General features: G+C 42.0%; 1 pseudogene; it reads left to right on the forward strand.

Moving 5' to 3' along the window:
* Nucleotides 1–9,948: 9,948 nt before the first annotated feature.
* LOC149118919 (uncharacterized) lies at nucleotides 9,949–19,823 on the forward strand (annotated as a pseudogene).
* Nucleotides 19,824–20,567: the final 744 nt, after the last annotated feature.

Consider the following 20,567-nt stretch of genomic DNA (forward strand, 5'->3'; position numbering starts at 1 on the left):
TCTTGAACTTTCATTTCCTGTCGAGTTACTATATTATGAATGACAAGCCAGCTCGTTGATAGGGGCCACGTGCGCGCGTGTGTGATGAGTTGAATTGTGAAACGTAAGCGGTGTTGTTGTGCGTGTAAAGCCCGCGAATAAAGTTGTCAAATGTCGTCAAGCAATGACAAATGTCAAGCGTATATAGCAGTATATAACTTTGCAGATAAGTTAAGCAACGCCTTACGACTTTGGAGCCATTCTCTAGCTGTTAAGTCACGGAGAGTATTATGGTGAGAATTCTGGTTTTAAAGAACAAATAACTGACCAGACCAACCGAGGCCCCGGTTGTTCAAAAGCCGATTAGCGCCAACCCACGATTAACTCGTGCTAAACCACAGAAAAAATTTATCTTTCGATTGAATTCTAGTCCTCGAAGCTCAATTAGCACTATCCAAGGATTAAACTAAATGTTAAATTTAGCACACCTAGCTGACACCTCCTTAATCGGATGAAAAAGCGGACAAACAAATCAACATGGCGGACTTACAGTTTAATAATAAATAATAATGAAAACAATATTTACAGTTTGTTGATTTTGCTTTAATACCGGGCCCAGCAAGGAGAGAAAAGCAATTCGAGCTATCTGACGACTTTTCCAAAATAGATGTTACTATTCTCTCGCGGACGAGGCATCCCGCTTCCGGTTTTCCCACGGTTTTTCGAGCTTTCACGGCACGGACGGACCGCTGTACGGCGATCCGCAAATTTTCTCGCGTACATTCAAAAATTGAGTCTTGTCTACCTTCTTTTTTTTTTTTTCTTTTTTAATATTCGGAACTAGACGAATGAAACTGACTTCATCTGTGGAATAAGGGAAAAAGTCACATACACAATTCAGTCAGGAGTCGGTGAGGCGTGAAACGACCAAGGTCTCTTCTATTGAATTTATCAGCCATCGGATGCCGCCACTCAAACAAAATGGCTGCACAGTCTTGTTCACAAGGCATCAATCAACAAAAGTGTGTCGGGCTTTTACGATATTCTGATTGGTTGTCTAGATGTCCACGTTTAAAGTTCTAGTAGCTAAAAATATGCGAGACGTGCATGTTGCGTAAATGGACGCCACCGGAAAAATATGTTAAATATCGAAATTTCCCGACACATAGCCTGCAGTGCAGGCGTCTTATTGGGGCGAGTTAGCGTTACAACCTTGCGACCGCCTTTTTAGACCGCCATGTTAGACCGCCATGTTAGACGGTGGGGGATGGGGGAGGGGAAAAATGAGAAGACGCCTGCCCGAAAAGCCCGTTAAAATGCGAAACACCTCCTGATTAGTTGCGCTTCACTGCATTTCCGGAAATGAGCGGGTAACCAATCAAAATGAGGTTTTCTCGACACCGGAAGTCTCACAAGGGTACACATCACGAGAAGTTTGTGCCAAGCCGCAGGATGTCTTGCATTCTCACAGAGGTACGTGTTGCGCTAGCGACTTCAGACGTACAGAGTATTTTAGAAATACCGCCAACTGATGAGATCCACATGGAGGATCGAAACCATGGTCTTGCCTGAACTAAGCCGAACAATGGCATATAAAACACGTAAAACAGTTAACAGGACTTGCGCGTAAACAGCTACATTTGAATCATGTGGTGCCAGAACAACCAAAGGAGGAATAAACCTATACATCGAGCAAGAGAAACATAAGCTCGATTAGATAGCTGCAAGAAACATAAGAATGTCTGTAGACAAACGTATAGCTTTCTCAAAGTAAAGCTACAGCGTCTCCGAAGGAAATCGTACGAGAACAAATATGATATCCGTGATAAGGATCTACCTATTGTGCTTGTAAACAGTTCTAGTCACAGCCGGGCCCGGTGTCACAATATAGAATGCAAGTAAGCAACATGTCCACGGTAAATTTCATATTTTGTCCCTCAAAAGCAAATTCACGGAGTCTTAAAAGCATATCTTGCAATAGAAATGAGCCTAAACAATGCATAAACACATAGCAAATTACAGAGGTGTCAAACTCAACGAGTCGACATGTAGATAACGGCGCAAACCATGCAGACCTATGACTTATAAAAATTTGCCATAGCACGATCTAACGGCTCAACTCCGAGTGAACACGAGTGAAGCGACAAGAAAAGTCGAGTGACCGAACAGAGAACGGCAAATGTGCAAATGTCACGAGCCGTAGAAGTCGTGTAGGCTAGTCAACCCCATTTTACGTAAATATTAAGCTTTTCCCAAAGCCAGTGGGTAGCACTGCCAATAGATCTTTTCCGGATACCAGTGTGGAAATTGCGTCTTTTTGCTCCGTTCGTAATTCGCGAGACATTCCAAGTTCACATAAACGCCTGAGAGATTCCTCGAGAGTGGAATCGAAACTAACAACATCACTTTCGACAGAGTTTGCCATGTTTCTTACCCGCACGAACGAAACGAAACTGACTGACAGACAATTGACAGGCAGGGTCAAGCCGCACCAATCAGAAACTCCGTTCGTGGGCGAACGGAGTTTCCTAAAAGAACAATGACCTCGGGCAGGCGAGATTTTCTTCGCTCCACCCCTCCCCTATCCTTCCTCTTGCCTATCATTCACCCCCTTGGTAAAACTTTCTTTCTCTCCCCAGTCTTCCACTGCATGAAAAATTCAAGATGGCGGCTAAACTTTTTACGATGTGAGCGCTCGCTCGAAAAAATCTCGCCTGCTCTGCAGGCTACGACACATATTCATGTCATTATCCTTGAAATGTTCTGGCGAAGTTTCACGAAAATCCATCAAATCTGCATACCATATAAATTCGCTCAAAGTGGATGTATTCCTTTCAAAATCAAATGCGATATTTTAGCTCATAAAGGTTCGTAAACAAGTCAAGCCACGCCAGGAGATTATCTCGCCTTATGAAACCGCGAACCAATAGAAACACAGGATGTCCTAGCGTCAATGACAATGGATCAGGATTTCCCGGGAAAAGCATCGCATTGCAACACGTTTTCTATCTCGCTGTCGCACCGAAGAGAAAGACACTAAAACGGCCCGGCAAAATAGCTAAAGGCAAAAGAAGAAACGCGCGATATAACCAATACCAAATAACAAGAATCACGAGCTCCAAGATGAGCGTTTGCCGCGAAAATTTCCCTTGGCGGTTTCGTCCATTTAACAGATTATGACACCCCCCCGGTTTATTAATTTTATTTGAAAATACGGTTTTTTTAAATAAGTCGGCCTCTTTTTGAGATTTTTATTATTTTTCTTTTGTAAACTTTAGATAAAATGACTGACTTAAATTTTGTCAAATAAAAGAAAATACGATTTTTTTGTGCCCTTGAAGGTGGGAAGTAACCTGAAAAGAATAGCAGCAATAAGTTGCCCAGACCAAATAGACTGCGAAAAGTCCTAATTGTTTTTTCTCACATATGTTTAAATTAGAGATCTCTTCTAGTCAAAAAGCTTACACGTTATAATGATGTTTATACAATGATTTTCGATTTCTTGGTGTGATTAGTTATATGGAAACACGCAATAGCCAAAGTAGTTTTGATTTGACCTAAATGCGTTGGTTTTTTCTAATAGTATACGGTATCCCCTTAATATGGTGTCCGCTTAATGCAGATTGCACTGTAATACTTTATAGGTTCTAGATGTTGCTCCTGATGCTGCGTATTCTTACAGACAGAAGGAGAGCGGAAGCGCCTGGATCAGAGCAAAAATACGATTGGTCGTCAGTTAAATTTTAACGTTTTTGTCTTTTCTATATCACGTTCTGGAAATTTCGTTTAAAGACATGGCTACAAATAAATAGAAGTCGCTGCTAAAAATTAGTTTTGGTGTATTAAAATATGACTGCCCTGCTCCGGGAAATATCTCAACATGGATACCCCGTTCTAGATCAAGGGCACCAGAATCGCAACCCCTAGGACAGCACAGACCAGTATAGGTATTTTATGAGGGTACCCTTCACCTCTGGGGGGCTATCCAGCTTCCGTAGAGCTTGGACGGCTAGACTAACTAGACTAACTGACTAACCAAACACCCAATCAGTGATTAACAAGTTAACAGGAAATAAGATGCTACAGCGACAGAAAACCAGTTTAAAAACAGGATTTAACTTGGCTTTAAGGGCTTAACTTCTAACATGAACACGATGAACCCCATATTCTTTCAACTTCGAAATTGTCGTAAGCATGATCAGATCAACTCATATGCAAAATTTAAAAAAACGAAATTTGCAAAGTTACTTAGAGCTACTTTAAATTTTGGAAATTTTAGGTGATTCTGAACCTGTGCCCATGATTTCTTTTAATCTTTTTGGAAAATTTAAATCGTGATATGTAAATTGCAATTCTATAAAATTAGGCACTTAAAAGTTTGCGTTCTGCAAGAGTCTGTAAGTCAACATTTAAGTAGTTTTGGCAGTTTCATCAGACTCTAGTCTGATCCTTTGCAGACGGCCAGCAGAGAAAAAAGGCTTTCGACAATTGATAGGCAAACATATTGGAGGACGCAACACGGTCTCCAAGGGAAAGTGGTGCTTTCGTTGAGGTTCGTTTTCACACAACATCATATACTACACTTTTGCTAGTGTTTGCTTAGCAAACGGTATCCGCTTAACATGGTGTCCGCTTAATTAATGCAGGTTTCAATGTAATTCTTTATAAGTACTAGATATTGCGTATTTCTACGGGCAGTAGGGGAACGGGCAGGCTGGGCCAGAGCAAAAATAGGATAGATAATCAGTTTAATTTATACTTTCTTTATCTTTTTAATATCGTGTTCTGGAAAATTAGTGTAAAAAAATTCTCCACAAGCAAATAGAATTCGCTGCTGAAAATTAATTTTTGCGTATTTGAAATATCCATACCCTGATCAAGGAAATATCTCAATATGGATACCCCGTTTAAGATCAAGGGTACCAAAATCGGTTCTTAATCCAAAACTAAATATGGGCATTGTCCCTAATAAGTGACCCCTCAAACACCCTCCAGTCAGCTACCGAAAGGAAAATCACGTCGAATCTTTACGTTAATACCGTTGAAATTCAACCAAAGGAAACACAAACACTTACAGTCTCTCCAGGGACGTCAGGTTATCAAATATTCCAGACGGAAGGCTCCTCAGTTCGTTTTGGTTAAGATACCTGAAATTCATTTGACATTTTTTTCATTTTAAGGGCCATTAACCGATCTTTTTGAGCCGTTGCTAGGGAAAATTTAGTCTCATATAACCTCATCATTTTTAGTTAGTTCAGAGTTATTTCATGTGTTTTAACTTTTTCCTGATCAGTAACACTAGTGATGACGTCATCAGGCCACGCCCATGGTCATGTGACTAATACAGAAAAAATGCAAAGGCTCCCAGGCAAATTACTTTCCCAGGATTTTTTTCATTGATTTAGTATTTTAATTTAAATTGTCATTACATTATTCATCGATTTTGTTTAATTTCTAAAAGGTCTGATTTTGAGAGCATTTCAAAATATTGAAAAATTCGTAATTTTCTGAAAAAAGCATGATTTCGAAAAAGGAATGCATAGCTGTGTTGCCAACGTTGGCTTTAATCGAAATTCGTCGAAAAAGGCTGAATTTAATGAAAAACCGCGTTTCCTTTAGCATTTAAAGAAACCGGAAGTGCGCCCGATATCTATTGGAAGTTACCCTATCAGCGCGTGCGCAATTTACACTACCAGCGCACTTCGGTAACATCAAACAAAGCCACACGGAGTTAGTTTTTCTCTTTCTATTGCTCTTGTTTTTCTGTCTTTCTCTTATTTTGTCTTTGCTTGTACTTTTTTTACTTTGCATTTTGCGAAACACAAAGAAAAACGTCTAAAATGTGAGCGAATTTGCAAGTTTTTGAGTTGTTTCAGAAGCAGCGAGTGGGCAATGATCCCAGGACCGGAAATGATGCCCAGATTGTACCGTAAATGATCCCAGACAGAAATGGTCACTTCGCCATAAAATTTGAAAATGTGAGGACTCAGGAGTTTGGACAGTGGATTTAAAATTTATGCAATCGGTTCTTTTTTGTTACTACTGTGAAACTCAGAAAACCGTGATCATTTGGATTTGATTCCAAAAGGTTAATTGGTACTAAACGAATCACAATAAAGTACAGGACACGCGAGAAAACCACAAAACCACAACTAATAGGCCACGTTTAATATATCAATATTCTAACATCCATCCGAGGTTTTCGGGTCAAGATTGCAATTTTTTAAAGTTTTCTTTGTCTTTCAATTCCCAAAAGAGACTTAGATACAAAGAAAACACCACCAAATATAGCAGTTTGTCCTAAAAGCATCGGAGCCATGTTACAATATGATATATCGAACGTGGCCTATTACGTAACCGCTGATGTTTGCGGTTTAGTTTCCACACGCTTAATTGGCTTTTTCCTTGCTACACAATAATAATCCTTAAATATTTCTGGTATTGACGATTTTCTGAGTTTCACAGTAATAATACAATAATACAACAGTTACTATATAAAACGCAAGAAAATGTGCAGTATGATCGATTTGAATGCAAATTTCACAACTTTAAAAATGATATCCAACGTCACGAAATCAGGTGTTTAAAATTTGTAGTTTAGCTAGATCCTTCCCTGAATGACTTTATTGGATCCGGGCCTGAAATGCATGTTAGCTCAGGATGTTCACTATATTCTCAAATTTGGGGAAAACTGAGAATTCCCAAGTGGATTCACTACATTTTTACTACGGTAACTAGCACAAAGTAATCTTAGTCACTTTCGTGGAAGTCCGTGGCTATCTAGGACGCAGGTATGAGAAGTGTACAGGGAAAAGTTTTAAGCGGTTAATGAGATGGCAGAACCATCTTCGAAGATTCACGTCTCTTTTTGCAGTGCGTTTCCTAAACGAAATATTTATGCAGTCGACACATGTCAATTTAGTATTTTGCGCAGTATGTTAAACGTTTTTTATTGCTGTTCTTATGCCTGGGGTACTTGTCTTTTCTTCACCTAGGATAATTAAGAAAATATGTATCAATCATAGACATTTCATGGAGCCCACGCCATTCCTAACTTTTTGCGGTGAAATCAGTTCCGGTCCCGGGATCATTTGCGGCACAATTTGGGGGTCATTTGCCGTACAATTTGGGGATCATTTGCGGTTTGGGGATTATTTGCGGGCCGGGATCATTTGCGGACCTGTACAGCACTTTAAGCCGTGCATACGGCTGGCGCGCCTGAAATTTGAATCGGCCAATCAGGATTCAACAGACGGGAAAAGCTCTACTGTCCTGACTAACACGAAATGGATTGACATAAGCCAACTTTCCTCAGTGGAGATGGCATTAGATATTCACGAAAAGGGACTTACCATTGCCAAAACCATATCAGATTGTAAAAAGTGAAGAATATGAAATATTTTGTGTCTCCAAGCTTCTAATTTGGCGCAAAAATGGGTCGCCGGCGTCCGGCGTAGTTCGTTTAGCGTCGTCAGGTAGTACGATAATAGTTATCTTATTCTGAACAAAATATGCTGTTCCTCATCAAATTAAACCCGGAATTCTCAAGTTAACTATTAGGAGAGGCCAGAGCTACTTTAACATTGTCTTTATTTTTGTTAGCTGCCAAGAAAAAGGCTATTATCAAGTCGTTTCGGTAGGACAGCTCAGTAAATGAAGTTATAAAGATCGACTCGAAACCTGAATCGTGTGTCCAAGAAGCTGCTTCGTAAAGGTTTATTAAAGTGCCTATGAAGTAAAAAATAATTGCTGCTGATTTGAAAGGCTTTTCAAAGTAAAGAAGGATGGCGTTTTCCTTTTTGGAATATCTTTTTTCGTTTTAGAGATATTCACGTTTTTGTATTATAAGTGAGACGTCATAGGTGGTTCCACTAAAACAGTTCAACACTCAATCAAGAATATCTCTAGAAATATTAAAGCAGTGTTCTTTAAACTTGGCACCTGAAATGTAAATCACAAAAGAATAAAAATGACACCCGTTGTGCCGTCACCATGACAACAGTTATGCCGCTGGTCCTGTTTTAATTAAAACTAACATTACCAGATTTTATCTTAAACAAGGATCATCCACTCCCAACAATCTAATGGGGAGAGTTAAGACAATATGGGAATCACGTGTGTTCCGAGCAAGACCCTCTGTCCCTTTTCGAAGAGCTGCAAATTGGCATATTTGGTTTTTCACAGAAAGAGACTGGAGCCAAAAGTGTTGCCATGGCAACAACACAGAAGGTGTCATTCTGTTTCTTTTGTGATGCACATTTGTGGTGCCATGTTTGAAGAAATTTCCTGAACTTTAAGCGGTCGTTAGTTTTGAAAACCTAGTTGGCAGGCAAATTGAATTATTGTTTTAAATTAAGGGACATTTATACTTTCTATTCATGTAGTTCAGCAGTTTCAAACAGGTGCCACATTTTTGAAACGTGCCTTCGAAGTAGAGCTATTTTCGTGTTTGATTCAAAACTCGATTTAACGGGTAAAAAATCTTCTTTTAACCGTTGAAGGAGCAATATTGAATTATAATTGCAACATGGCTAAACAAACTGCTATGATATATCCATAGTTCAAAAAGGAATTAATAATAATAATAATTGGGACTTTTGAGCGAATATTAATTTTTTTTAGAGCGCCGGCAATATGTGCTATTTTTCCAGTTTCGGCAGGCACGCAACTTGTGTCGAGCGGACCGAACTTCACTCAATCCTAGAAAATTTTAATTAGAATTTTTAATCAGATAAAACTCTCTATAGTGATTGACCAGGTAAGGGCTTCGAAATCCCAACTTATGAGAAAAATCGAATTTTCGAAGTAAAATCAGTGGTCGGTTTTTAAAGAGACAGCCTCTTAAGCTTTGTTCGTTGCCGGAAATTGGCGCCGTGATTTCTATCACCAACGCTTCGCGGCAAGAAAGCGGCGCGAGGATTGTGATGGCTTTTTGATGTTGATTGGCTGCTTACATCATACGATTTTTTCATTCTCAATTTTCATTAGTTTATTTCAGCGGGCTAAATTACATTTTAGCCCGTCAAATTCTCCATTTTAGCCGCAAAATCCGCCACAATGCCCGACAAAGTGATAAAAATGAGTATTATACCATGGTTATCAATTTATGAACCTTGAATCTGTCCAGACAGGGCTCCTTTGACACTGGTCCAGTGGGCTTCTACTTATCAACCGTCATTGAGTTGCGACCTGTTCTAATCGGACTCGGCATTCTTTCTCCTATTTTTTATTATCCATAAAACAGGACAGTATTATTGTTTTTGTTAAAAGGAAAAACAGCCTATGTCGCCAACCAACTACTCTCGTCAAAACTGTCGGGAGGAAAGGGTTTATTTTAACGTTTGATTAGCCTCGGCTTCAAGCCATTTCCTGCCACTTAATAACATTAACACTATTTCCATCGACAAAGAAATCGTATCACTTACAGCTCCGTCAACTTAGTATTGCGATCAAATACCCTCGGAGGTAGCTTCTGTAACTGGTTTACATCCAAGTCCCTGCCAAGAAATGATTTTAATAGGGACGATAAATTATAATAATTAAACAAGTGGGCATGCTTGAGCTGGCTATTAAACCCATAGCAAGAAATAATAATATATAATGATGCCAAAATTCGCGCTTTTTTTTAATGGCAGCAAGTTGCTAAACGCGCACCCAGATTAGAATTGCTCGCGCAAATGACGAAACAGCATTTAAATCAAAAAACCACAACGTCCCTAAACATCCCACAGCACCCTTGACTCAAAACAGTGTCCAGCATTTTCAACACTTCTTCCTTGATGGATTAGCAATCTCACTCTTTTTCAGTTATAAATAATAATAATAACACATACAGAAACAAACACTTACAGTTCCTCCAAGGACGTCAGGTTATCAAATACTGTCAAACCTCCCGTAAGCGTCCACCCAAAATGTCAAGCCTAGGTGGTCACTTATGAGAGGTGGTCGCTTACAAGAGCTTAGACCACAATGGGTCAAAATTTTTCCTCATTAGAATATGGTAACTGCCGAGACTTAACCGATGCGTCAATGCCGATGCAATGTTTTAGTCATGTAAAAGCTAATTTCGAGAAAAAAATCCGATTTTTTCCATTCAGAAATTTCTGTTTCTTGTACTAGCCAGGAATAAAATAATGTTACAACACCTAATTGTCCATTTTTCGCTCCATTAGGGACCGTTCATTTTTTATGAGGGAGGGGGTGCTGGTGGGATTTGGGAAGCACCATTTAAAAATCGCATGACCCCCCCTCAGCTTACCAATTTTTTCACATGACCCCCCCCCCTTATAGCGGTCATTTTTTGGGATGACACCCCCCCAAAAAAAAAATTGAACAAACAATACTTAGATTTCAACTTTTTTTAATATTTCTCTATTATCCCCCTACTTCATGTTTTTTGCTCACTGTGAAGACAATATTTACAATCCCTATACTACAGAGAGCTGTTGTTTGAAAAACAAATCAAAAGAAAGAGATGTCAATTTCGGATCTCCTAGTTATGGCTCGCCCTGAGCGTGTGGCATTTGGCCTCTCATTGGCATCTCCCTCATCTGAATTGATGAATGCCCACAGTTTTAATGTAGAACAGATCAAATGTATAGAAGCTAAGTTGACGAAGGTCACGCAGGACACGGAAGCACTAGAAAATAAGAGCAATTATAACAGCATATTCAAGGGCATACTCAAACAGCACATCAACAAAAGGAGAAGGAAAAAAGAAAACCGCAGAAAGTCAAATGAAAGAAAGAGGAAGCGGACTGAAAACAACGTCCAACGAGTTTATGGAATCTGTGTTGGAAACCCGCCAGGAAATGATCTTCCACAATGCCTTGTGTACCCTCCTAGAACGGCCGTCCCGGAAGAGTGTATTAAAGTTGAGGATGTTGCCACGTCGTTATTTAGAAGAGATGGGCCATACATCGCACAGCTCTTGGAAGGGAATTATTTCACCAATGCTGCAAGAAGCAGAATCACCACCAACCTTGAGCAGGAAGTCAGAGATTATGTTTACACCTTCATATACCCTGAAGAGTACACTCTGACGGAAAGCATTGCTGCTTCTTGCAGCATCGGTGAAAGAGACTCCCATAGCAGCACAAGCGGCGACGAAGAACTCGACGACAGCGAAGATGAAGATGAGTGCCAGTGAAAGTTGCATTCGAAAGTAACAGTGTTAAATACTTCTTTTCAGTAGCTACAAATGCATTTTGTCGCCAAACGTTTTTTTAAAGCAGAAGGAAAGTTTGTAATAAATTTGTATCCTGCCTTCTATGTTTATTCTATAGCAATTTTTTTGATATTCAAACATTATGCCATTTTAAAGTTTTACAAAAATATTTCACGTGACCCCCCCTTTTTCCCTTATTTTTTTGGGATGGCCCCCCCTCGAAAGCCATTTTTTTCGCATGGCCCCCCCCCCCAAATCCCACCAGCCCCCCCTACCTGATAAAAAATGAACGGTCCCTTACTGTCAGGTGGTCGCTTACGGGAGGTTAAAAACAAAGGAAAATTTCAAACTTTTAGTTCTAAAAGTGGTCGCGGTCGCTTGCGAGAGGTGGTCGCTTACAAGAGGTTCCAAATATAGTGATTTGACTTGGAAACGTTTGGCATTTTGGAAACTGGTCGCTGAAAAGAGGTGATCGCTTACGAGAGGTGGTCGCAACCGGAGGTTCGACTGTATTCCTGGCGGGAGGCTACTCTGTTTTGTTCAATTTGCTTGTTTGTTTGAATTATAAGCCCCTAAAGCTATAATTCAGGGTGTTTTTAGCAGGTCATTCTGTTGTTATGGTAACCTATTGTTTCACGAAAACGATGACAACGTGTTCACAATTGATTGACCAGTTTTTTGATACCATGATTGTAGCATCAAGTGATAAAGAGTGGTTATAATGACCCATCAAAATCTAACTGCTGGAAACTGTTTTGCGCCACCTTAAAGCAGTAAGCAGTAAATAGTTTCTTAAACACCCGTGGTTATATATACGTCGCCTTGGAAGACTTGTTAGAGTAATGCACTTTAGTGTTAAATTAAATTAAAACAGTGGCCTCTACATCGGGTCATTTCAATTTTTCTTGTTTTAAAGGACTTTCGATCACGCGAGCGAACCTTCTTGACGACCAATGTTGAGCCTCCCGCTTTCTGAACTTTCATTTCCGGTCGCCATACTATGTTATGAATGGCAGGCTAGCTCGTTGCTAGGGGTTATGTGCGTGCGTGTTAGATGAGTTTAATTGTAAAACGTGAGCGGTGTTGTCAAAAACGAACCAGCAAGGTTTAAAGTCTTCAAGCAACAACATTTGCTTCACCCAGCCAGATATATTGTGCGAAATAAAATTGTAAGTCAGGCGTGTGACTGCGTGTAATTATCATCGAACCGTGTGGTTGAATATCGTGAAAGAGTCATTCAAGTCGTGCCAAAATAGGTGTCTCAAACAAGGAAGAACACGAAACACCACGGCTGTTTACGCCAAGTGAGTCTTCTAGAAAGGAATTGCAATCTCAGAAGTTAGACCTTGCACTAAAAGTAGTCAACTAAACGTTTGCAAATGAGATCGAGTGCCTGCGAGCCAAACAACAGCAGCATGCAAAACGTTTAGAACTTCAAAAGAAAGCTGAAGAATCAAGACTAGAATATGAGTTTGAATATACCATCGCCTAGGAAGAAGGTATGTCGAAAAGAGGCGATACTGATAAAGAGTTGATTGAATTACCTTTAGAGGGTGTGAACGATCGAGTCTCGCGTTCAGAACTGGAAATTACTGAAAAAACTGTGTCGAAAAACCTCAGATCAATCGAGGAAATTAAATCTACCAAACCAGAGGTCGTAACAGAGGTTCCTAGCGAGCCCCGTAAAAGATACATGTGAATCATCTACTACTAAAGGTCACGCTGATTTGAAAACCTCTGCGACAGGAAACGCTAGCGTACAAGCGTCGAAAATAGATCACTTATTTGAGAAAATGCTACTAACCTCTGTAAAAATCGTTAAACCAAACGTACTGACGTTCAATGGAAGTTCACTAGAGTACTCAAAAATTCAAAGCGGCGTTTGATGTGGAACTTGATAAAAAGTAGGTTTACGATGCATCAGAGAAGCTTAAATTTCTGTTAAATTCCGTCCAGGTAGGGGTACCACCACCACCACTAACAGCAAGTGTGCAAATCAGGCCGTAATAAGAAATAGTTTCAGAATTGATAGCCATTTTCATTGAGCACAACTTCCTTCATGAGCTTTACCCTCAAGTCCCCGAGGCAACTCTAGCTAAAATTTCTGCATGCCTTTCCGGTAGATGGGCTGAGTTCGATGAAGGAAAACCAAAGTTAGTAACCTGGAATTCATTTGCAAATTAGCTGGAAAAAGAGGCAAAAATCAGTGAGTTCAAGCAGTGGTGCATGCCGGAGAAGAAGTGGAAGCATTCAGATACTTCTAAAGGCCATTAGCGTTGGCCAGCTGACGAATCTCAGTCTGGGCTATCTAGTTCTGCGGGAGCCACGGGAGAATCTTTAGACACCAGTTATGGAACAAAGAAGTGTCCAATTTACCAGTCTACTAATCACACTTAGAAAGAGTGCAAACGTTTTGAGGGAATGTTACCTAGCGAAAAGGAGAAGGTTGTTGAGAAACACAAACTATGCTTATGTTTTCTATTACCTGGTCATCATCTGAGTAAATGTCGTAGTAGGAATAGATGAAGAGTTGAGAACTGTGACATGCGTCATCATACCCTCGTACATGAAGTCGACTTGAAATTTATTGAACGGGCAAAAGCAACTCGTGAATCAGAAAGAGAGCCTGGAGTTCAAAATAATCCAGCAACTGTCTTCCTGGGAAGTTAAAACTCCTCACCACGTCAGGTTGTGGAGCCACACGAGGGGTATCGCCAATCAGCGTACACAGGTTGTGAGACTGGTGGTCGTGTTTGGTTGAAGTACTTCCCATAGTTGTCTTGCGAGAAAAAAGGAAAACAGAAAGTGACCGCACTGCGCGACTCAGGCTGTAAGTTGGAGGTATATGCGACAGACGCTAATCCTGCAGATGACATCACCCGAGAGCTAAGTCCTACAGACCTTGGATTGGGCTTTCAATACAATAGTAAACCCAATTTCCCGCATGAATCAGCAGAACTCTGGCCGGAAAATAGATTCAAAGCATCCTGCGAGAAAGATGACGTGAGTAAGAAGAGGTAGGGAAGATGGGCTGGAGTAACTCAGGAAAATGAGGGGTGGATGAAGTATTCGTCACTAACCAAACTAAGAAGAGTTACAGCCTATGTGATGCGACTCACAAACAATGCAAGAGCTGATCAAAGGGAAACCAGGTGTACAAGGCTCACTAAAGTCGAAAGAAATGAGAGCTGCTCAGGATTATATTGTAAAGAGGGCGCAAGTTGAGTAATTCAGCGAAGAGATACAGTATCTGGAGACGGGCCACCAATCGCCAACTGAGCACTTGCGCAATCAAATTAGGCAAGAGCATTGGATCATCCATGGCTGCCAGGAGGTGAGGAACGCGAAGTTCAAGTGTAACTACTGTTATCGCCTAGCATGCGTAGCAAGCGTTTCCGTGGGGTTTGGAAACAAAGAAAGACCGAGGAACGGGATTTTTGGTGTTTTTTCTGCGCGGAAAATGGGCCGAGAACCAAAAAAAAGAAGGAGGGGGACGGGAGAAGGAAGGAAGGAAACGTTTGCAGACAAACCCCTGGATTGTGATTGACTGGGCTGTGATTGGCTCGTGATTGGCTGGGCTAGTCCAATATTATTGGCATGTGTCGATCAAAGGTATTTTAATACCTCTGAGTGCTAGACAAAATGGGAAGACGCGTTCGAAGCTTGGTTACAAAACGCTTTAACTTTTCTCGCTGAACGAGGATTTAGTTGTCAGCTTCGACAGTACGGTAGAAATCCTGTAATGCAATGCCGACGCTTTGGTTGTTCGAAGCCTGCACATTATTGCAGAAGCAAGCGCGACACAATTTGCAGCTGTTCCTTTAATTTTAACATCACTTTCTTGAATGCCACATGCGCCAAGGACAAGATAATAAACCACGGGACAGAAAATTATCACTACTGCGTGGGAAAACCTAGTGATTTCGTCTGGCTTGTTACATGGCAACATGTTGTCGCAGGTACTCTGACATTTCATTAGAAGCATTTTTGTTGACAGCAGTTAGAATCTCTGGGTACAATTCTGAATGATTTGTAATAGTGTTAGCTGCGGCATGCCAGTTTTTGTCACATATTTGCCTTACCAAACATTTAGTCGTCTCGTCGCGGGGAATTCTTACGAGGACATTTTATAAACAACTTTGACTTAGAGGCCGCCTAGGGGAAGATTATCTTTATTCAGATACTGGTCAAGATCATCGTTATTTCTCCTCTCAGATGTTTGAAGCCTCTCCTGCCCAAATTCCAAAGTTTGCCGAGAAGATTTTCCGTTGTTTGTTTTTGTTGCAGGCGACAACACTCGAACCGATTTGCGGATCTGGCGTTTCCAGCAAACGCTTCTTTACTGGAATTGCCTTTGTGGGAGTTGACTTGCTAATTTTACTTTGGACGAATGAATACAGTGATCCAAGATTTCGAATCATGCGAGCACAAGGATTACTAACGCGACTGGAATACTTCTCACATTTTAACTTTCTGGCAGATTTGTGCTAAAACTTCACCCTTGTAGTCCTTCCTTTTAGACGGATTGAGTAGAAATATAGCTTGATTATAAGTTACCAAATTTAATTCATCGAGATTTCTCCGTTCCCACCGTGCGCTCGTTGTTTCAGACATATTTTGACAAGTAAAGTTTATTTTGTCGAGGAAAAGGTTGTTGCTATTCATCGTGGTAGATGCAATAATAAAGTGTATTATCGTTTGTCTCACGATGTAGTCACTTGAGATGTAGATCGCGACGTTTCGACTGCTTACTGCTAGTCTTCTTCAGGCGATAAGGTCGACTGATTGCACGGTATCATTTATATCACAAAGGTCGGCTGTGATTGGTGCATTTCGATCCTCCTATTGTTCCATTGTTCCGGCGAGTAGCTGTTCCCTCAGTGGTCCGCTGTTGTACCGTTCTCCTGTTGTTGTGTTTCTTGATCGTGGGTATCCATGCTTCAGGAATTTCAAAAGGTTGATTCGTCGACATGAGCGTTGCTCACGCAAGCTCGCACGCTATACCAACCATCTCACCTTTCTCATAAGGTGTATTAAGAACCACATTGTTCCAAGAGATCTGCAAGTTCGGCCGCCAGTTCCCACTAGAGGCGCACGCAGAGTCGCTGAACTAGCATCCATGAGATTCCTGAGTGAAAGAATCAGACTGACGCAGAGAGCCAAGGCAGAGTCAACAGAAGCCGAATCAACAGCACAGAGCATAACATCTGCTCTTTCTGCGGATGACGCTGCAGAGGTGCTCGACAAGGTTAAATCCACTACCCAGCGAGTCTTTAATACCACCAAAGACCGTCAACAGCGCAAGTTTGAGAAACTTTTGCGAGAGAAACAGTCTTCTGTTTCTCCTACAACTTTTGTTGACAAAAGAAAGTGGGTTATCAACTTGTCATCCAGGACCCTTAACGAAGCTGAGGTGTCCTTACTGAAGAAAGGTCTAAATTTCGCCGTGACTCCTACGAGCGTCCCAGCCACCGAGATCATCGCCAAGATTGAGTCAGCAGTCAGGCCACTAGATGCGGAGCGAGCAGACACAGTCAGGAGATCCGTCAACACCATCCTTCAACAGGCACAACCACCCACGCCCAACATCACGAAGGAACAGCAGGAGGCTCTTAAAAGCTTAAAAGAGGACAACTCCATCATGGTCCTTCCGGCCGACAAAAGACGCGCCAGCATAATCCTGGGCGCTGACACATACAACGCAAAAATGTCAGCGCTAATTGATTCCGGACCGTACCAGCTGCTCAACAAAGATCCGACAGACCGCTTGACCCGGAAGCTATCTGAGAAGCTGCTAACCCTAAACGGAGTGGACACATATCAGAGGCGGTTTATAATAAGATCAGACCCCGACACAAACAACCACCTAGGATCTATGGTTTGCCGAAGATCCACAAGGCCGACACACCGCTTAGGCCAATTGTGTCGTGTGTCAACACCTTTGCATACGACCTGTCTGCTTTCTTGGCTAACGTATTATCTCCTCTTGCAGGTAACTCGAACTTCACAGTGAAGAACTCAACTGACTTCGCCTCCACCATCGTCTGTGAAGAGATCCAGGACCACGAGATCATGGTGTCTTTCGACGTAGAGTCACTGTTTACCAACGTACCGATCGAGGACGCCGTACAAGCCGCGCTACAAAAAATGGAGAACGACGCAGGCCTGGCTGACCGCACAACACTTACACCAGTTCAAATCGCGGACCTCTTGAATTTCGCATTAAGACCTACGTACTTCCAGTACAACGGATCGATTTACGAACAACGAGACGGCACAGCCATGGGGAGCCCTGTATCCGCGGTTATTACTAATCTCTACATGGAGATATTTGAAGAACAAGCAATAGAGTCCGCACCTTGCAAGCCTAAGATCTGGAAACGCTACGTAGATGATACTTTCACCATCCTGGATCGGGATAGAGTTGACGTCTTCCTGCAACACCTGAACAGTCAACAACCATCAATCCGTTTCACCATGGAGATCGAGAACAACAACAAGATCGCCTTTCTCGACACGTCAGTTCACAGAGAACCTGATGGCCGCCTTACCACCAGTGTCTACGAGAAACCAACACATACTGATCAGTACCTAGCGTATGATTCACACCACCCTCAGTCAGTAAAGCGCGGCATTGTGAAGTGTCTGTACGACTGGGCTAAACGTCTCTTCACCAAACCATCAGTAATCGCTGGAGAGAAGAAACATCTGTCATCTGTACTTGTTTCTAACGGATATCCCTCCTCTTTTGTACAGAAGATCACAAAGGCACGAACAACCCCAAGAAGAGAGCCTGTCGCGGAATTTAAATCCACCGCCGTTTTACCTTATGTCCAAGGAGTTTCGGAGTCTCTCCGCCGCTGCCTAGAACAACAAGGCATTCGCACCGTCTTTAAGTCCGACACGACACTTCGGTCACACTTAGTGCGACCAAAGGACACCGTCAACCCTGCTAAACAAGATGGTGTTGTCTACAGGATTCCCTGTGAGTGCAGCAAAGTCTACATCGGGGAAACAGGGAGATCTATGCAGGAGAGGATCAAAGAACACGACAGGGATATACGACTCGCCCGTACCCAGACCTCCGCCGTTTCTGAACACACCCACGAGACCGGCCACTATCCTATCTGGAATGAGGTCAAGTTTATTGATCGAGATCCTCACTGGTACACACGTAGGGTCAAGGAAGCTACTCACATAAGACTTCACCCTAACAACATCAACAGGGAAAGTGGAATTGAAATTCCTGAAGCATGGATACCCACGATCAAGAAACACAACAACAGGAGAACGGTACAACAGCGGACCACTGAGGGAACAGCTACTCGCCGGAACAATGGAACAATAGGAGGATCGAAATGCACCAATCACAGCCGACCTTTGTGATATAAATGATACCGTGCAATCAGTCGACCTTATCGCCTGAAGAAGACTAGCAGTAAGCAGTCGAAACGTCGCGATCTACATCTCAAGTGACTACATCGTGAGACAAACGATAATACACTTTATTAAAGTTTATTTTGGTTCAAAGTTCACTTCCGCTACGGAAGGCCGAAGAGTTTATTGGTTAATTTCTGACAGCCAATGACAGCACGAAATCTCAGTGTGCGCACTCAGGCACGAAAGGCCAAGTGGGCGGTTTTCAAAATCCAGGGGTTTGTCTGCAAGCGTTTCCTTCCTTCCTTCCCCTCCCCCTCCCCTCTCTTTTACTCGCTCCATTTTTCGCGCTGTAATATTCTTTGTTCCCGAACCCCACAGAAACGCTTGCTACACAGGCTATTATCGCCAGACAGTAAAGACTCAAGAGCAACGAATGGGAAGTCTGCCAGAATGGCGACTTGAACCAGGAATGGTGTTCTGGAACACTGGAGTTGACTTATTTGGACCTATGTTAGTTAAGGAAAGACGTAGTAAAATGAAAGTGTGCGGCGTGTTTGTTCACTTGCATGAATACTAGAGCGTGCCACCTCGATCTTGAATTTTGGATGATTTTTAAAAAGATCATTTGATTGCTCGACGTGGATGACCGCAGAGCATCCACCGTGATAGTGGAGCGAACTTTGTCGCTGCAAACAATAAGTTGCGAAAATGCGCCACGCACCTAGAGGGAGCATGGGAGGGACTAGAAAAGTACAAAAAGAAGACGCTAAAAGCCATTCTGGAACACAGGACTATTTTCAAAGTAGTACTGAGAACTGCACAAGTCGAGGCACAAGGGATACGGAACAGTCGACCGATTGTTCAAGTGTCCAATGATGCAGAGGACATTGAAGCGTTAACGCCAAATCATTTCTGGTTGTTGCGGGCGAATCCGAGTTATAAAGATGCTGAAGTTAGTGACGAAGAGATCAAATCGACAAAGATGCGGAGACAGTCCCAAGCGATAGCTAATTCCTTCCAGAGACATTTTACCAAGGAATACCTTCCTAGCCTGACAGAAACAAGGAAGAAGCGAAAAGAACAGAAACAGAACCTCAAAGAAAGAAATTTTGTCCTAGTTGTAGACTGCTGTTTTTCTCTCGAAATTCAGCAGGGGTTACGAGCTCAGACGCTTCAGCCTAAAGGGGAATGGGACGAGATATGGACGCCATACCGCCCTCGTCCCGCCTTCTTCCCTACTCGGTCCCCGCCATACTGCCCTTTTGCGTTCGCGATGACTAAACACTCGCCTAAGTGACCCTTGGCGAAAACAACGGCTACCAGCAGACTATCGTAGTTGCTGTTTATTAGAGGAAGCGGAAGAGTAGAACTGTTAATCGTCTCAGCACACATCATGTCTCTAATAGGGACGGGGATGTGTCTCCCGCTTCTTGAACTTTCATTTCCTGTCGAGTTACTATATTATGAATGACAAGCCAGCTCGTTGATAGGGGCCACGTGCGCGCGTGTGTGATGAGTTGAATTGTGAAACGTAAGCGGTGTTGTTGTGCGTGTAAAGCCCGCGAATAAAGTTGTCAAATGTCGTCAAGCAATGACAAATGTCAAGCGTATATAGCAGTATATAACTTTGCAGATAAGTTAAGCAACGCCTTACGACTTTGGAGCCATTCTCTAGCTGTTAAGTCACGGAGAGTATTATGGTGAGAATTCTGGTTTTAAAGAACAAATAACTGACCAGACCAACCGAGGCCCCGGTTGTTCAAAAGCCGATTAGCGCCAACCCACGATTAACTCGTGCTAAACCACAGAAAAAATTTATCTTTCGATTGAATTCTAGTCCTCGAAGCTCAATTAGCACTATCCAAGGATTAAACTAAATGTTAAATTTAGCACACCTAGCTGACACCTCCTTAATCGGATGAAAAAGCGGACAAACAAATCAACATGGCGGACTTACAGTTTAATAATAAATAATAATGAAAACAATATTTACAGTTTGTTGATTTTGCTTTAATACCGGGCCCAGCAAGGAGAGAAAAGC

The sequence above is a fragment of the Orbicella faveolata genome, unplaced genomic scaffold (assembly GCF_042242905.1).
Source record: "Orbicella faveolata isolate gen_17 unplaced genomic scaffold, um_ofav_v1 contig_1, whole genome shotgun sequence".
Lineage (NCBI taxonomy): Eukaryota > Metazoa > Cnidaria > Anthozoa > Scleractinia > Merulinidae > Orbicella > Orbicella faveolata.